The 18,007-nt window shown below is 45.1% G+C and overlaps 1 non-coding gene across 1 annotated transcript; it reads left to right on the forward strand.

Annotated features, from left to right (window-relative positions):
• The first annotated feature begins 17,724 nt into the window (after positions 1 to 17,724).
• Positions 17,725 to 17,806, forward strand: trnas-uga (transfer RNA serine (anticodon UGA)). Its single transcript has one exon. It is a non-coding gene; the product is annotated as a tRNA-Ser (tRNA).
• The last annotated feature ends 201 nt before the right edge of the window (positions 17,807 to 18,007 follow it).

Below are 18,007 nucleotides of genomic sequence, written 5' to 3' on the forward strand. Positions count from 1 at the left end.
CCTCTGCTCGTTGTAATTTTTATTTATGATTTGGATGAGGAGATTGAAGGATGGATTAGCAGGTTTGCAGAGGACACAAAGATTATAGGTATCATTGACAGTATACAGGACTGTTGCAGGCTGCAGCACGACATTGCCAGATGCAGAGATGGGCTGAGAGGTTGTCGATGGAATTCAAACTGGATAAATGCGAGGTGATGCATTTTGGAAGATCGAACTTGAAAGTTGAGTACAGCACCAAAGGCAGCATTCTTGGCCATGGGGAGGAACAGCGGGATCTTGGTGTGCAGGTACATAGATCCCTTAAAATGTCCACCCAAGTGGACAGGGTTGTTAAGAAGGCCTATGGTGTTGTTGGCTTTCATGAACAGGGGGATTGAGTTTAAGAGCCGTGAGATCTTGTTGCAGCTCCATTTACTCATACCCCTATACTTATTCTCCCATTTCCTCATACTCCGACACTGAATTCTCCTGCTTTTTCATATAACGATACTAATTCTGCCATTTCCTCATATCCCAGTATGATTCTTTCATTTTCTGATGCCCGAGTTGAAATCTCGCATTTAGGATTGCCCTGCTCTAATTGTACATTTTAATGGTGACTTGCACCAAATATCTAATTTAGGTCCACTCCGCACCACTTCTTCCATTAACTATGTAGCTGCAATGATTCTCCCATGTCGTGGTCGACTGCTGTAATTCTCCAATTTAGGCGTTTACTGCATCAAATTCTCAAATTGACAAATTCTGCGCTAATCCACCCTTTCGTCATGAACTGAAGAAACTCTCCCACTGAGTATTGCCTTGCCCCAACTCTCCTGTTTTGCTGTTTCCTGACAGACATATTCCACATAATGGTTTACTGCTCAAAGTCTTTTTCATTATTGGCGCCCTGCATCGAATGGCCACTTTCCTGCACTTTACAACATTTCTCCGACTTACTGATTCCTGCCCGTGTTCTCCCATTTAACTATGCTCTGTTCCAACTCTGCATGCTTTAAGCACCCCACACGAATTCTCGAATTCAATATTGCCCTGAAACAATTCTCATGTTCTTTGGTAGCCAAACCAACTTCTCCCAGTGTGGGGAACGCGACTTTGACTCTCTGAGATAGTGGTGCCATACCCCAATTCGCTGTTAAAGTTCCACTGTGCAATTTTTCCATTTTGTCGATCGTGCAACAATTGTCCCAAATACAACTTAACTTCCGTGCACCATTCTCCCATTTTCGAATCCTGCACGAATCTTCTTTTCATCAGTAACTGCACCTCCACCACATTTAATATTATTCAGCCCCAGTTCTCCCACGTCTTCCACCAATTCTGTACTTTCATGACATCGGCACCAACTCTCCCATTATTGATGCCCTGCGTCAATATCCCATTGCGTTGTTTACTGATGCACTTCCTCCACGTATTGGCTTCCCTGCTCCAAAGTTTTTTTTCATTTCTTGGTGGGCGGACTCGAATCTCGACTTTACTGCTGCTTGCAAAATTGTTCCTTCTCAATCATTCCCGGCCCCTATTCTTCCAATTAGAGGTGTTCTGCTAAAATTCTTTTATGAATAGGCAATTTGTACTAATTTTCAACTGTAATGGCACTGTGCAACAATTCTCCCATTTACTGATACCCAACAATTCTCCCACTGCCTGACATCCTGACACCTGTCGTGGAAATTTAATTGACTCGAGTCAACTGGTAGCAAGAGCAAAGGAAAGGTTTTATTTTTGAACCTCTGCATGCAGAGCGGCCAATACACTTGGCAAAAGTGCTTTATGTAAGGGCTGTGAACAAAATTCACATATTCGTATTATAATATTCTTATCACATGCTCAAGGACAAGTGTTGGGAAACATTCGAGCTCATATTTTCTCTTTCCCATGCCTTGGACATAATTGTCTTTATGTTTTCCGAAGCTTTTTTTCTGAACTCGGCTGCTCGCAAGGCCAGGTGAAATGTTTGCAAAGTTCCACAAAGACAAGCTGACTCCTCGATGCAGAATTCAGCAAAGTATTTGCATATTTCAGCGAATTACTAAATATTGCAAAACATTCTCTGACAGATTTCACAGTAAATGTTAATTTTGATAATTTTCCATTACATTTTCCAAATTTTTGTCATTTCACAACAAGGACAACAACCAAAAAAAAAAGCCAGATAGCTATATATCAAAAATAATTTATGAACATCAGGCATTTCCTCAGACACCACCTAACTCTATCAAAGCTTTGTGGTGGTTTTTCCATTTCCCTGGTTTGCCCGATACACAGCCCATCTTCACACGTCCCATTCGTCAACATCGCTGTATGGTGCGGACAAGCAATCGGATCTTCCTTCTTTGGGGCCACTGATAGTTTATCATTTCGTATCCTACTGCATTCATACGCAAGTGCTGTAGGCAGGTACACAACTAGGGTCTTATTCAAAGCAGTATGAGTAAGACCAGTCCTACAACGAGTAGAACGATAAGGGTCCATTACCCCCATCCTCCATAAGGGACGTGAGCCATCAGGAGGAGAAGTCATCTGCTCGTGGAGGCGGTCATTTAGCTGCCTTCATACCATTTATTAAACCAGTAATATTTTGGGACTCATCAGGAACATTAATAAAGCACGAGGTACCTAACATTTTGCAGACTCCCCTCTCTCGGCCGTCAGGATGTTTAGTACTAATCGATTTTGTGTCACTGCTTCCTAACCGCCATTAACTCAGTGTTAATGAGTGCTAGGCCTTCCTCCGTCTCATTTGCAAATACACCATATGCGAGCATGTTCTGCGAGTGTGTACCCATTCCAATGCAGAGGGATGCCCCTTCGAGTTCGGCAATCGCTGCCTTTTAGGGCGAACACTGTTGTGTTGGTGGACAGTATCGCGGTGTAGCAGCACCCCTTTCTCCCCGGGGGAGTGGTGGTACCCTTTCTCGCCACCTGCCCATATTATACCTGCTATCCTGATTAGATTAGATCACTTACAGTGTGGAAACAGGCTTTTCCACCCAACAAGTCCACACACACCAGCCGAAGCACAACCCACCCATACATTTACCTAACACCGAACACTACAGGCAATTTAGCATGGCCCATTCACCCTATCTGCACATCTGGTGACTGTGGGAGGAAACCCACGCAGACTCAGGGAGAATGTGCAAACCACACACTGTCAGTCACCTGAGGCGGGAATTAAACCGGGGTCTCTGGCGCCGTGAGGCAGCAATGCTAACCACTGTGCCCACCATGCCGCTCATGGTCTGACCATTGATAAAGGAACAAGCAATGTTTATGGTCGTATCATTTGTGTATGTTGCTGTACAAGAGTCATTGTTCAAGTACAGCATCAAGGTACACTGGGAGATACCCAAAAGGAGTCTCCCCCGATTGGTGCAAATACACGTTTCTTCCCTGCAATCCACTATGTGGAAGGCTGTGGATGGTAGCGTGTCAGGCTTGGGGCTGTAGTTAGCCTGGAGTTCGGGTGGTGACACGAGATTTGCCCAAATTGCCCCCCACTATCATGGTCAGGCTAGTCACCTCCCGTGGAAGCAGACAGCTGGCATTTCTCGCCAGGCTCTCAGTAATTTGCTGGGCAGTCTACCTTTGGGCTGTGTGCAAACATATCCAACAAGTGTAGCCTACGTCTAATCTCTCGTTTTGTCTTATGACCAAAGCACATGCTCTATTCCCTTCATATCTAGCAATGGCCGTTCCCAGTTCCCAACCTACTGGCGTCGCATTTACGCCATTTATACCCACCAGGCAAATTCCCCTCATGCTTTAATTTCACTCTCTCGCCAGGGCCGTCTCCCTTCGGGTTCGGGTGTGTCATTAATGACCTTTGCCCGGTTGGGGTTAGGTCCATGGTCTGGTTTGATTGGTTGCCATGTCCCACTGCTCCTATCGTCTGTAGTACATTCTGCACTGCATCTCGGAGGGCGGGGGTGGGGCGGTTGCACCACTACATTCACCTGTCTAAAGATGTCGGAGAAGGATCTATCTATTCCACACCACGAGACTCCCTCATTGCTCTTCTCAGTCGTACTTTGATCATAGAATATCTATTTCCCATGTCAGGTGCCCCTTTTGCCGTGGTGGCTACTACTAACTGCCAGTCACCGGCGCAGCATGGATCCCTGCATAAATCTGAATTATCCAATTTATAGTCGTCCTTGTTACTGAACGGCTATGGGTCGCATGTAAAGATCCACTTCGTCCTATCAGTTTAGATGACCTTCAGCTGCTGCATCCCAGACGCCCCTGCCCTGATGAATAGTCCGACCAGGGCGCTTGCTAACAGTGTGAACTGGGACAGCCCCACTTTTGCTTATGACTTCGAATAAATACTTGCTCTAAATTGGTTTTGGCGTTGTGCGATGTCTCCTCAGTCCCAGCTGCAAGTTTGTAATGGCGGGCGTGTATCCACGTCGCTGTTCCGGCGACCTTAACAGCTATCTGTGCTGTAAAACGTACTTGAAACGGTCCCAGCCACCTCTTCGCCTTCCTGTTTTCCCTCCTGAAGTGTTTTGCCACTATTCGGGCTCCAGGTTATAGATCGTACATCTTCCCTTCTGCTGATTGGGGTAGTGCTGTCTTCAGTTGATTCTGTATTTGGGACCGAAGTGTAGAGAGTTTCATGCAGTAACACAACATCTCATCCTCACAGTGGCCTGTTATCTGGCTTCCCTTACGTCTCGGGAAAATTCCTGTGTTTCCGCTGCCCTACCGCTCGTCTGGTGGTAGGCACAGTGTTAGCACATGTTTATTCCAAATACTCTCTAATCTGCTGTAGGGCATTATGGACAAATGGTGTCCCACTGTCACTACTAAGCCTAGAGTGTAGGGTTGCTCGCTGAACTGTAGGTTTGACATCTAGACGTTTCAGTACCTGGCATATGGAGGTTAGTGGGCGAGTGTAGGTTACGTGGGCTTGGATCGGAGCAAAATCGAGGGCCAAAGGGCCTGTCCTGCCCTGTATTTTTCTATGTTCAATGTTCCCACGTCACATCATCAGTGACGAACGCCAAGTGAAGAGAAGCTGTTGTCTCCTCCTTTCTAGTTATATGTTTCTCCAGGATGGGGTTCCTGGGGTTTGTGGTGATGCCATTTCCTGTTCATTTTCTGAGGGGTTGATAGATGCTATCAAGATACATATCTTTTTTATGGCATTGTGGTTGGAGTGCTAGGCCTCAAGGAATTATCTGACATGTCTTTGTTTAGCCGGTCCCAGGATAGATGTGTTGTCCAAGTCAAAATGGTGTTTAAATTTCATCCGTGTGAAGGGCTACGAGGGAGAGAGGGTCGTGTCTTTTTGTGGCTAGCTGGTGTTCGTGTATCCTGGTGGCTACCTTTCTTCCTGTCTGTCCTACGTAGTGTTTGTGGCAGTCCTTGCATGGAATTTTGTAGAAGACGTTGGTTTTGTCCATGGGTTGTACTGGGTCTTTTAAATTTGTTAGTTTTGTTTGAGACTGTTGGTGGGATTCCGAGGGGTCTTAATAGTCTGGCTCCTTCTTCTGAGACTTCATTGATGTATGGAAAGGTCTATAGGGTTTCTGGCTGTGTTAAGTCTACTTGTCGTAGTTTGTTCCTGAGGAATCTGTGGACTGTATTTTTAAAGTATCCGTTCTTCTTAAATACGATTTATAGGCGGTTCTCCTCTGTTTTCCGAAGTTCGCCTATGCTGAAATGTGTGGTAGTTCGTTGGAATAGTGTTCTGATACAGCTTCCTTTTTGCGAGTTGGGATGGTTGCTGGTGTAGTTAAGTATTTGGTCAGTGTTTGTCGGTTTGCTGTATATGCAGACACACCAGAGAATTCCGAGAGGCCTCGCACTCCAATCACAGCGCCATAAACAAACACATAGATCGATTTACCATCTGTCAACAACTCAGAAAACGAATAGGAAATGATATCACCACAAACCCCAGGAACCCCAAACCATAACAAACATATAAATAGAAAGCTGGAGACAACATCTTCACTTCACTTCACTTGGAGGTCGCCACTGATGATGTTACCTATCCAGGTAATGAAACGTCTGGATATCAAACCTACAGCTCAGCGAGCAAACCTACACCCTAAACCTCAACCGGAGCTATAAACCTTCACAAACCTTGGGACTACTAAGCCTCTCAGGGATGCTCCATCTCAAAATTATTTCAGTTAGGAAAGCTTTGGTTATGGCACTGGCATTCTGTTTTGCCGTGGGGAACGCTTGCACCCATTTGGAAAACATATCACCTATTACCAGACAATACCTTTTTCCTTCGCAGGGTGTTAGTTCGGTAAAATCCAGTTGTAAATGTTCAAATTGTTTTTGGGGGTGTAAGTGCTACATGACATATCTGTATTCCCCTCCCCACATTATTGTTAGAAATAACACATCAGTCACATTATTTCTGGAAGTAATGAATAAATCCCTCAGTGTACCACTGTGCTGAAATGCTGTCATATCTCCCCTCTTTTGACACATGTTCCTTACTTTGTGTCAGTTTGGAATAGGATGGAAATAATGATCCTGGTAGAAAAGGTTTAACATTGGGGCCACACCATACCCCTTACCTCAAACTGAACTCTGCTTTTTCCCACTCAAACGTGTCTTCAAGCCTGGACTTCGACTGTGACTCCCGTACGTCTGCTGTTGAGGTAAGGATTTTTGTCATTCCCATGTCAAACTGATCATTTACCGGCTGCTGGGCTGCCGTCCTTGCCGCCGAGTCTGTCCTTGCATTTCCTTGAGAAACGGAATCGTTATTTTTCGTGTGGGCTTAACATTTACACACAGCGATTGATTTAGGCAATAGGACCGCTTCCAAGAGGTCAGAAATCTGATCACGGTGTGTGATGGGCTTTCCGGTGAAGGTCAAGGACTCCCTGTATTTCCATAAGGTTCTAACATCATGTGGAACTCCGAATGCGTATCTGCTATCGTTTAAGTATTCGCTGTCATTCCCTAAGCAAATTTACATGACTCAGTCAATGCAACCAGCTCCTATGCTTGAGCTGACAATTGAGAAGGGAGTGATCCCGCTTTGAATACCTCATGGGTAGTTACTACAGCATCCCCAATACAATTCTGGCCTATCTCCTTGCTCCTGAATGTTGACCCATCCACAAAAATAAACGCCATATTTGTATTCTCAAGTGATGAATTCTGTAAGTCTTGTCTAGGTAGCACATTTCATTAATTACAGCAATACAATCATGTGGGTCTCCATCTCCTTCTCTAGTGAGAGGACTAGCAGTATTAAGGACGTTGCATCGTTTTATTGCAATGTTAGGCTTCTCCAAGAACACAGTATTGTATCTGAGTCAACGTGCTGCCGACTATGTGCTGTCTTTTTGCTCGGAAAGCAGTAAGGATACTGCATGTGTGATCAGTTTGGTTAAGTCGCCATAGCCGATTATATAGCAACCACAGCTCGCGGGCATTTACGCAATCCTGCCGCTACGAGGTCTGGCTTAGCCGAAAAATAAGTTGCCAGCCTGAATTTTCCCCCATGATCCTGCAATAACACAGATGTCATGCAGCCATGTTTTTCATCTACCATTTGACAGAAGGCTTGTTTGGATTCGGAATCCCCAGTGTAGGTGTACTTTGAAACGTCTTTTTCAATTCAACTCGGCCGCTGGGATCCATTGCAACGGACCTTGGTTCTGCTAAACTTTTCCATGGGCCATGTCACTTCAGAGCGCCTCAAGATTTGTGTAATGTGGGATAAACGTTCTTCAGTAGGAGCGTATGCCCAAAAAGGATAGCAATTGTTTCCTCATGTGAGGCCTTGGAATTTGCTGAATTACTTGCACTCTGTCTTGACCAATGGTCTTCCCTTGTTCAGATATTAAGTGACTGGAGAACTTCACCTGTTGTTGCATAAATCGAAGCTTTGCGAGACTGGCTTTCTGCCCTTCCCTCGTGCAATGCAAGGGAATCCTTCTCACATTGTTCCTCTTTCGGTGCTACTATTAACAATCGTCTACAGATTGCAGAAGCGCAGACCCAGGGGCTAAAACAAGAGTCTCCAGACTCCTGCGTAGAACCTCATTATATATGGTGGGTGACTCACAGTAACATTGACAAAGTTGTGTGAACTCATAAGATTTGTCTTTGAATGAAAAAGCGAACCACAATTGACTATCTGGATGCACCATTGCACTAAAGAATGTATTTGGTAAATCCACAGAAGGGAACCACTTACTGTCGGGTGGAAATTGAGCTAATACAGTATAGGGGTTGGGAACATTTGATGCGCGCGGGACAACACTGTTATTGACTGCCTGCAGGTCTTGAACAAACCTCCATTCCTCCGGTTCACTTGGAATTTTTGCCTTTTTGATCAGAAAAAAGGGAGTTCTCACCGGTGAGTTAACACAGGGGATTATCTCTCAAGCCTTTGGGAAGGACTGAAAGACTGGAGTAACTACGTCCATGGCCTCGGGTTTTCACGGGTATTGCGCCCTGCCAGGACGATATTCCGACTTCGGGGTTACTCGTATTGGTTCACAACCTCGTATATGACCCACATCATGTTTGCCTTTTAGCCATAATTCAGTAGGAACGTTATTAATCTTGGGTCTGAGAAGTTTATCTTAGGGAAACGCCAGGCCAGCCTTCGAGGCTCTTCGGGACTAGAGGGGGTTATCCCCGACTGTTCTATTGCCTGAGTTAGACAAAATAATTTCTTCATATATGTCGACACATCTGCATTGAACCACATACCCACATCGTCCCAGAACACCCAACATTTCGTTCTTTATGCCTTTAGTCCCCATGGCCCCAAATCCTGCCACCAGTCACTAGACATCTTCGCCAGTGACACGCGAGGAGCATAACCTTCCACATCAAAAATATAGAGTTTACTTGCCGTCGCAGATAATTTACATTAGTTCACACTGACTGCACATCTGTCATCTCTTCAATAAAATTCGCACAATAACAACTGACCTGGTTTAACCAATCTCCTGAACAAATACTTCTCTTATGGTTCCTCAGGGTTATCGTGGTGTATGTGTGCTGTGCAGTGCAGCATATTCCCGCAAAAAAATCGGTGTTAATAGGATTATCATGGTTACCTGCTTCCAGGGCGAGTGAATTGCTCACTGAACTCATTGCTCTCTGGCTTAATAGCCACTCATAGACAAACACCAGGGCTGGTGGGTTGTATTTTACAGTTTACACTTGTGAATCTTCCCTTTGAATTACCTGCAAGCCCGTCGGAGTACTGAGCAAATACAACCCCAGTCTCATAATGAGATCCCAAGCCATCAAATGTAAAGGACAGAATTCCGCTAACAAAATTGAGAATTAGAATGGATACACATTACTGATTTCACACAATATGGGTGAGGTAAAACTCTCCCATATCACGATGCCTGATGCCTCCATTGAGTTCAGGAACATTCCACTCATCTTTATTGGCGTCAACTCTCTGAACTGTCTTGATTTGAGGAGTGAATATGCTGGCCATGTATCTACCAAAAAGGTAACTGGTGTACCTTCCACGTATAACATAGAGGTAGGCATCGACAAATACGCATCATTGTTATATTGAACATATTGTCCACACGTCGCAATCTCAATGTTCAATATAGAGTTTGGATACATCTCAGTGCCCGTTAGGTTAGTAGAAGTGATTAGCATTAGGGATTCTTCGTTGCCAAGTATAAAGGAAAGAGGTTAACCTGTACCTTGTGGCCTGCCCCCCTCAACCTCAGTCGTCCCCTGTCAGTCACTATGCTGTCCGGCCTCCAGGACCGATTGAGGCTGTCTGCGCGGGCACTGTCTTGACCAGTGGTCCATTGCTCCGCAAACAAAACACCAGCCAGATCTATCTCTGCAAGCGCACTTCCACGATCCCTTCCTCTTTTGTGAACTCCACCTGTGCCTCTCTCTTTTCCCGCAGTCCCTCCCTCCAATGGCTGAACGACCATTTGCATCATAATAAGCTGAGGTTCATGTGATTGCTGTTCCATCTTTAATTTCCGGTTATGGTTCACTTGAGCCAGTAGTTTTTCAGCATGTATCACGTATTGCTCTATCAAATTCAACTTTCCCGTGTCCCAGTTAATAGACGTATATTATTACCTATTTTGTTGTTTCGTACTTGATTCCATTGATGAAGCTGCTCCTCAGGTGTGCCTCATACGGTGTGATCTCTGCTGTCGTTATGTCCTTGGGTGGTATCAGGCCACAATAGACGTAATCGACTTTCGTGAGGCGCTAAAGGTACTGGGACATTGTCTCGACTTCTTTAGGGATTCTTGCTTCAATTGATTGTGGGTACGATATGCTATTGGTGAATCAGCAGACCCTGAGGCGGCGACCGTTGACTTGGAATCTTCGTGAAGTGGATCTCGTAGGGGGGCTGTAGCTCTTCGAGGGCACCCATTAAGGTCAGGATCTGATCCAGTCTTAAGACACTGTCCAGCTTCATTAGTTTGTTTTCCGTGTGTGTGTGCATGTGCACTGGTGTTTGTACGTGTACTTGATCTATCTTTATTTCGAGATTTTCTTTCCCTGAGATCAGGCTCAGCCTTCAACATGTGATAAGCACTCCAATTCACAGGTTCTATTTTACCCTTCCGTTTCTCCTTCTCTCTCTCCTCCAACGGTGACCTCAGCATTTGCAACTGAATATTACTAAAACTTCGTTCCTCCAGAAAAACACATTCCTTGATTTATATTTTTAACTGCCTTACAGAAACTGGGCCATAATTATTTAGCATATATTGTATTTTTTCTTGACCATTCTGAGTTGTCTGTCGACCCTCTTTTTGTTCGCTCTTGCTGGAGCCGATTTTCATGGATATTGGAAAAGTGTTCATCTCTCTCTGTCTGTCTCTCTGTCTGGGCAAAAACAATGACTGCAGATGCTGAAAACCAAATACTGGATTAGTGGTGCTGGAAGAGCACAGCAGTTCAGGCAGCATCCAACGAGCAGCTGTCTCTCTGTCTGTCAATCTCTCTCTCTCTCTCTTCTCTCACGATATCATAATCTTCTCTTTGCCAATATAACTTGCTTTTACCTCCGGAGGTCCCCCCTCATTGGGCACTACCGCCTCATTGCCTTGGTTTTCACAAACCAAGAACCCAAGTAACCGGTCCGGCTTTGGCGACTCCAACGCTGCCCATGTTGACTCCAAGTCTCAAACCACCGTTAGTCTTGCTGTCACTTCAACTCTCTAGAGACGGCAATCCTTTCCCTTGAGTTTTCCTCGAATACTGCGCGAGAGTTCACTGGTCCCTCTTCCTGGTTCGTCTACTCTCTTCGAACAAGTCTCTATGTCGGATTACTTTAGCAACAACTCTTACCCTGAACCGATTCAATTCGGAACGCGACTCTGGGGCGATCCACTTATCCCCAGTCCTCTCACTCAAAGGGGCCAATTCAGCGCTCGAGATGAAGTGAAAGACCTTCAAAGCAGTATACCTCCTGGGAATCTTCAAAATCTTACCCAGTCGCAGGGTCCCAGACGAGCCCCCGAGTTTACTGCCGTGGAATTTCAATCGACTCGATGCAAATGCTACCAAGAACAAAGAAAAAGTTTATTTTTGACATTTGTAGAATGGACCCGACACATTTGCAAGACGCCTCAGAAAATGGAGCCTGACGGTTTTCACATATTCCCTTTATACTATATATTGCCTTGCCTTATCACACCTCAAGGCAGGAACCTGGATCAGTCGAGTTCCTTTCCACGCATGGGGTTGTTTTTTTCTAATTCATTGACTGCTGATATAATAGATTATTGGCCTTGAGAGTCAGCTGTAAATTAGGTTGAACTTTACATTTTTTCTGTCTTTTTGTAAAGTTAGGTCCATACTTCTTTGTTTCAACCATGCTTTCATAGATTTCACAAAAAATGATACTTTTCCATTACACGGGATCAGGCTGACAGTAACTGATGGAGTGAGGATGATAGTGACACAATGAGGGTGAGGTGTCAGCGTGATAGTGACGCAGACTGTGTGAGTGGATCAGGCCGATAGTTATACAGTGAGGGGGCCAGAGTGAAAATGATGCAGTAAGTCTGAGGGATCAGACCAATAGTGACGCACTTCGTGTGAGGGGTCCGTGTGACAGTGACGCAGTAAGAGTGAGTGGTCAGGCTGATAGTGACGCAGTAATTGGAAGGAGATCAGGCTGATAGTGATGCAGTAAGTGTTACTGTGTCATGTTGATCCTGATGCATAAAGTGGGAGGGGACAGGGTGAAAGTGCCGTAGTAAGTGTGATGGGGTCAGGCAGAGACTGACGCAGTGAGTGTGAGACAGTCAGGGTGATAGTGAGGGAGTAAGTGTGTGCGTTCAGGCTGGTAGTGACACAGTAAGTTGAGAGCGTCAGGCAGATAGTGGCCAATAAAAGTGAAGTGCTAGGGGAATAGTGACGCAGAAAGTGTGAGGTGTCAGGCTGTTAGTGAAGCGGTAAGTGTGAGGGGTCAGTCTGATAGTGAAGCAGTAAGTGTGAGGGGGTCAAGCTGATAGTGTCACAGTATGTGTGAGAGGTCAGGCTCATAGTGATGCAACAAGTGTCAGTGAGTCAGAGTGATCCTAATGCAGGAAGTGAGAGGGTACAGGGTGATAGTGATGCAATGAGAGTGAGGGGGTCAGTGTGATGGTGACAGAGTAAGTGTGAGTGTTCAGGCTGATATTGATGCAGTATGTTCAGGGCGTCAGGCTAATACTGGCCAGTAAGTGTTCAGTGACAGGGTGATAGTGATGTAGGAAATGTGAGGAGTCAGACTGAAAGACACGGTGAAATTGTGAGGTGTCAGGCTGATAGTGATGCGGGAAGTGTGCGAGTGTCAGGCTGATAGTGATGCAGTAAGTGTGTTGGGACCAGAGTGATAGGAACACAATAAGTGTGAGGAGCTTTGGATGATAGTGACAGGTCAGTATGAGGGGGAGGATGGTAGTGATCCAGTGAGTGTGAGGTGTCAGGATGACAGTGAAGCAGACTGTTGAATGTGTCATTGTGATGGTGACATGGCAAGTGTGATGTGGTCAGGGTGACAGTTACGCAGATGCTTTCAGGGGCTCAGGTTGTAGTGAAGCAATAATTGTGAGGGGGCAGGTGATAGTGACGCAGTGAGTGTGAGATGTCAGTGCGATAGTGATGCAGAACATTTGAGGGCCAGGCTTATAGTGACTCAGTATGGGTAAGGGGTCAGGGTCACAGGGTCAGGGCCAGGTTGTAGTAAAGCTGTAAGTGTGAGTGTCTCAGGCTGATAGTGATGAAGTAAATGTGAGGGGGTAAGGCGGTTAGAGATGTAGTAAGTGTGCAGGGGTAGTGCTAGAAGTGACGCAGTAAATGTGAGTGTTGAAGCTGATAGTGACGCATTAACTTTGAGGGGATCAGGCTGATCTTGACGCAGTAAGTGTGACGTTGTCAGGATGATAGTTACGCTGTAAGTGTACGGGGGCACAATGATCTTGACGCAGTAAGAGTGGGGAGTCAGGGTGATAGTGACACAGTAAGTATGAGTGGGTAAGCCTGATAGTGACGCAGCATATGTGAGGGAGTCAACCTGGTAGTGGCGCAGTATGTGTGAAATGGTCAGGCTGATATTGATGCAGTTAGTGTGTTGGGGTCAAAGTGATAGTGACGTAATAGGTGTAAGTGGCTCAGGATGATAGTGACACAGTGGGTGTGAGATACCAGTGTGATAGTGACGCAGTAAGTGTAAGGGGTCAGGATGACAGTGACACAGTGGGTGTGAGATACCAGTGTGATAATGATGCAGTAAGTGGAAGGGGTCAGGATGACAGTGATACTAAGTGTACGGCCCTCAGTGTGAGAGTGCCACAGCAAGTGTGGGGTGTCAGGGTTTAAATGACGTCGTAAGTGAGAGAGGGGCATTGCGATTGTGAAGCAGTAAGTGTGAGGGGGTCAGGCTGATAGTGACACAGTCTATGTGACGGGGCAGTGTTTTAGTGACAAGATAAGTGTGAGGCGTCAGTCTGATACTTACACAATAAATGTGATGGAGTCAGGCTGATAGTGACACAGTAAGTGTGAGGGGTCAGCCTGATAATGACACAATAAGTGTAAGGATTCAGGGTGATAATAACATGGGAAGTGTGAGGGCGTGGCTGAAAGTGACGCAATAATGTGTGGCTGTTAGGCTGATGGGGCCGCAATAAAAATAAGGCCATCAAGGTGAAATTGGCAAAGACTGTGTGAGTGGGTCAGGGTGATAGTGACACAGTATATGTGAGGAGGTCAGGGTGAGAGTGACGCAGTAAGTCTGAGGGGTCAGACTGATATTGACGCAGTCAGTATGAAGGGGTCAGGCTGAGAGTTACACAGTCAGTGTGAGGGGGAGAGTTTTAGTTATACAGTAAATGCGAGGCGTCAGACTGAAACTGATACAAAAGGTGTGAGTGGGTCAGGGTGACATTGACGCAGTCAGTGTGATGGGGCAGAGTTTTAGCAACATGATAAGCGTGAGGCGTGAGTCTGGTACTGACACAAAAAGTGTGATGGAGTCAGGCTGATAGTGATGCAGTAGGTTTTAGGAGTGAGCGTGATATTAACATAGGAAGTGTGAGGGCATCACTGATAGTGACGCAATATGTGTGTGGCTGTCAGGCTGATAGTGATGCAGTAAAAATGAGGATGTCAAGGTGAAACTGGTGAAATAAGTGTGAGGATGGCAGATGGATAGTGATGCAGTAAGTGTGAGGGGTTCACACTGATATTGAGGCATGCAAGTGTGAGGGGCCAGGTTGATAGTGACGCTGTGTGCTGGCGGGTCCGACTGATAACGACGCAGAAAATGTGAGTGTCTCAGTGTGACAGTCATGCATTACGTGTGAAAGGGTCAGGGTGATAATGACAGAGAAAGTGTGAGGGGGTCAGGTTGATAGTGATGCTGTAATTGTGAGCTTGATCAGCGTGATAGTGAGGGGCTCAGGCTAATGGCGACACAGCAATTGTGAGGGGGTCAGGGTAGTAGTGACGCAAAACGTGTGAGCGGGTCAGGCTAATAGTGATGCAGTACGTGTGAGGTGTCAGGCCGATAGTGACGCAGTAAAGGTAAGAGTGTTGGTGTGCTAGTGACGCAGTAAGTGCGAGCCGCTCAGGATGATAGTGAGGCAATAAGCGTGAGGTTTCAGGTAGACACCCATGCAGTACGTGTGACGTGTTCGGGGTGACAGTGATGCAGACATTTTGAGGGTGTCAGATTGAGAGTAACACAGGAAATGTGAGGGGACAGGCTGAGAGTGACACAGTAAGTGTAAGAGGTCAGGCTAATAATGATATACGAATTGTGATGGAGTCAGGAATTTCGTGGTGCAGTGAGTATGAGTTGTCAGGGTGATAGTGAAACACGGTTTGGGTGGGATAGAGTTATAGTAATGCAGCAAGTATGAGGAGTGTGCAGGGTCTGGCTGAAGGTGATGCAAGAAGAGTGAAAGGTTCGGTGTGATCTGGACTCACTAAGTTTGGGGTGTCAAGGTGATAGTGATGCTGTAAGTATGAGTGGGTCAGGCTGATATTGATGCAGTAAGCATGAGGGGGTCAGGCTGATATTGATGCACTAAGTGAGAGAGTGTCAAGGTGATGGGGATATATTAAGTGTGAGCAAGTTAGAGGGAGAGTGACGCCATTAGTGAGTGGGGTTTGGCTGATAGGGATGCAGTAGGTGCGCATGTGTCAGGGTGTGAGTGATGCAGGAAGTATGAGGGTGCCAGAGGGATAGTGACGCATTAAGTATGAGGGGTCAGAGTGATTGTGATGCAGTAATTCTGAGGGGATCAGAGAGATACCAACGCAGTAAGTATGAGGGGTCAGGCTATTAGTGACACTGTCAGTGTGAGTGTTGAAGCTCATAGTGAAGCAGTAGGTGTGAGGTGGTCAGTGTGATTGTGGTGCAGTAAATGTGAGAGGGTCAAGGTGATAGTGACATAGTAAGTTTGAGGAAGCAGTGTTGTAGTGACACGGTAAGTGTAAGGAGTCAGGGTAATAGTAATATAGGAAGTGTAAGGGCGTGACTGATAGGACAAAGTAAGTGTTTGGCAATCAGACTAATAATGACCCAGTCAAAATGAGGGTCTCCAAGTGAAAGTGGCGCAGTAAATGTGAGGGCGCCAGATGGATAGTGATGCAGTAAGTTTGAGGGGTTCACGCTGATATTAAGGGGGTAAGTGTGAGGGGTCAGGTCTATAGTGATGCAGTAAGTGTCGGCGGGTCAGGCTGATAGTGATGCATTCAAAGACCAAATATCCAAGGCTCACTGTAGTGCTGAATAGCGAGACTTCTCAAGGCTAAGACAAAAATCAATAGTTCTCATCCTGGTCATAAATCACAATGCTTCATTTTAAAATTGTCCTCTCCTGCATTCACCAATGAGGGAACAAAATTTAATTGCACCACCCTGTTTACCTCTTCAAATATTTTGCAACTCTCAACGAAATTGCCTCTCTTGTTTTGAAACTGTTAAAAAAAAGACCGGATTTGCCCAATTTCAATTCACAGGACTAGCGTTCATACATGATATCAAGGCTAATCACCATTCGTGGTATTCCTCATATGGCATTAGTATCTTTCCTAAATTGAGGATTATAATTCCTCATACTGTAGTCCAAGTGCGGTCGAACTGAGCCACAATACATTGGAAATAATACTTCGTTCTCGTGCCCTGAAATCCTTCTGCAGCTTTCACAACAGACTTCTACAACTGCTACTAGACTTCAATGACTCAGTAAAAACTTCTCCAAGATGCAATTCTAAAAATCTGTACATCAGACTTTCTACTTCAAACCTTCGATAAATAATCTCCACACATCTCCCTCCTGACAAGTATGATAAAGTCAAATCCTTGCTAATTATTAAATCATGAGGGACATGGATAGGTTTACTCATCAAGGTGTTTTCCTGCTGGTGAGTAAGTCAAAATTTAGAAAATATCGTTTTAAAATTAGTGGGTAAGGATTTAAAAGGGACGTCAGGGTCAACTTTTTCAGTCGTGTCCAGAATGAGCTGCCAGAGAAATTGTTGGAGACTGGTACAACTGTAACATTTAATGGCATCTGGTTGGATATATGAGTAACAAGGTTTAGAGGGATGTGGGCCAAATGTTGGAAAATGGGACCTATTAATACAGGACAACTGTCCACCGTGGGCAAGTTGGAAAGAAGGGCCACTTTCCATGTTGTATTGTTCAAGGACTTGATGACTCTAGAACAACCGCAAAAGCTTTGCAAATAATTCCGTCAAGACGATTTCAAGTTCCAAATCTTCGGTCAATCTTCCTCTCTTGTACTCACAAGTTCATTAACTGTTGTCAGAACTTACGGATTAGTTGCTGGATCCATTCCTGTAAATTGGTTCTGCATTCTTTCTAATTCCGATTTTGATTTTACGAATATAGCTAGTGTTTATGGACTTAGCATCAGTATTTCTAATACCATATTTTGATGAATGTTAAAAAACAACTTTGGCACCAGATGATGAGCAATTGAGTCAAAGTCGATCGGACGCAGTGAGACTATGATCCTCTCTTCATGTGGTGTACATCCGTGACTCTAAAATTCGATGAAGAATCATTCCCACAACTTCAGCTGTGTCAGAATCTAGTTTGCGATGAAAGCCTGTCAATCTGCTAAGGTAACGTTCGTCTGAGTCCCAGCAAAGGATTTGGCGAAATCTTTGGGTCTTACAATGTGTTCTTCAAATTACGTATTTCATTAATTCAGTTCTTTTACTATGAAAATTGGCAATTCTGTCGGAGCTGTGATGGCCGAGAGGTTAAGGCGTTGGATTTGAAATCCAATGGGATCTTCCTACGCAGGTTCGAGTCCTGTTCACAGCGTTGAATTTTTCAAAATCATTAATTCCTTTGCAGAATTTCGATTCCGTGGAGCTTGAGCTTTGCATTCAATCGAAACTAAATTTTCAACTGTAAAGAATCCGAAGTAATTTCAAGACGTCTAATAAAATAAATTATATGTCGAGACACAAAAAGCCACCAACTTCCAACATGAATCAGTTTCAAAACATTTGTCGAACTATC

The sequence above is a fragment of the Chiloscyllium punctatum genome, chromosome 16, assembly GCF_047496795.1.
Source record: "Chiloscyllium punctatum isolate Juve2018m chromosome 16, sChiPun1.3, whole genome shotgun sequence".
NCBI lineage: Eukaryota > Metazoa > Chordata > Chondrichthyes > Orectolobiformes > Hemiscylliidae > Chiloscyllium > Chiloscyllium punctatum.